Genomic DNA, 1,377 nt, shown 5'->3' on the forward strand with positions numbered 1-1,377 from the left:
CAAATACCCAGACACCCGTGACACAGAACAAGACAAACAAGGGGACACAACAGGGGGAGAAAGCTCTGAGCGAGAAGAATGCCCTCAGGGAGCCAGAGACTGCAGAATGAGATGACCTAGCTGAGACTGATGGCGAGCCTCTAAGGCTCAGAGAACCCTGCAGGAACAAGATGCTAACTGAATGACCTATTCCAAGCAAGGCAGAGAAGGATGCCCGAGAACCCTAGCGTCAGAATGCTCTACGGATCTCCGCATTGCTACGAGTCCTAATCTGCTAGAACGCATCCTTGCTGTCACTATTGTCACAAATCACAGCTGTCGAGAACAGCCCAGAACAAGACCTCAAAAGACATCTGACCGGATGCTACTCCAAGGCCTGTCCGGGCTCCCGAGCCAAAGGTGAGAAGGAATCAGCACGGGGCCGAGGAACACAGAGATGAGAGATGCAAAGATGGACGCCCAGGCTTCCGATAAGCCCCTCAAAGGACTAAGGCAAAAGACACAGAAGGCACGACAGACAAGTGACACACCGTGCACTGGCACTGCTCTGCCCTGAGCACTTCAGCACTGCGAGGCTTTTCCTTTATGTGGCCTAAAGGGCCACCCCCATCTCCAAAGCTGCCTCACAAAGCCCTCCCAGCGCCTCGCTTCCATCCCCTCTCAGGGTCCCAGCCCTCGACTTACCTCTCGGACGTCCGGGGACGAGAATCCACGTCCGGTGCCGGGGAAGGCCGCCTCGCCCGCTCCCAGTTTCCTAGAGTCACCGACTGTGGCCCCTTGCTCAGCTACAATCAAGAACACCAAACATCACTGCAGGATCTTAGCTGCACAGCGGCCAATAACCAATAACAATTCTGCTACTCACCATTCTCCTAAGAACGTCCGCCTCATCTGGCCGCGCCCGGAGGCCGATGCCCTCGCGGCAGGGTCTGCCTGGGTGAAGAGGAGACGAGGTGACGTGGCATTGCTGAAACTCGAGTGGACCCTGGCTCCTCCTCCCTAGCTCCCCGACTTACAGCAACTCCTCGGCCGCTCCTGAAGGCTCCCCGGGTGACACCTTCAAATGACAAAGTTCAAGCCTTCATCACAGATCCGTGCACTGCTTCCCGAATTCCCACGAGAGTGACCAAGCGGGTCTGCGGCCCCGTTGCTGAGGGGGGTCTCGGCGTAAGACGAGCGGACCGCCTAGAGCACGCAAACAAGAACGGAGCCTAAGAGCTGCACCGGGAATTGAGACCGGAGCAAGAACAACTGCTGCCGGCCACCGCTCACTGCTCACCTTACCCACTTACCTTGACTGCTAGTATCTGGCTTTAGTTCCTAAAAATAACAACAAAGAAAATAGCTGTAATACAGAAGCACCATTTATACTCCCCC

General features: G+C 55.9%; 1 long non-coding RNA gene across 1 annotated transcript; it reads right to left on the reverse strand.

Annotated features, from left to right (window-relative positions):
- Positions 1-751: 751 nt before the first annotated feature.
- Positions 752-1,090, reverse strand: LOC128813128 (uncharacterized). The gene is made up of 3 exons (XR_008438917.1): positions 1,017-1,090; positions 866-929; positions 752-785 (listed from the first exon to the last, which is right to left on the reverse strand). It is a non-coding gene; the product is annotated as an uncharacterized LOC128813128 (long non-coding RNA).
- Between the last annotated feature and the right edge of the window lie 287 nt (positions 1,091-1,377).

Source organism: Vidua macroura, chromosome 12, assembly GCF_024509145.1.
Source record: "Vidua macroura isolate BioBank_ID:100142 chromosome 12, ASM2450914v1, whole genome shotgun sequence".
Classification (NCBI taxonomy): domain Eukaryota; kingdom Metazoa; phylum Chordata; class Aves; order Passeriformes; family Viduidae; genus Vidua; species Vidua macroura.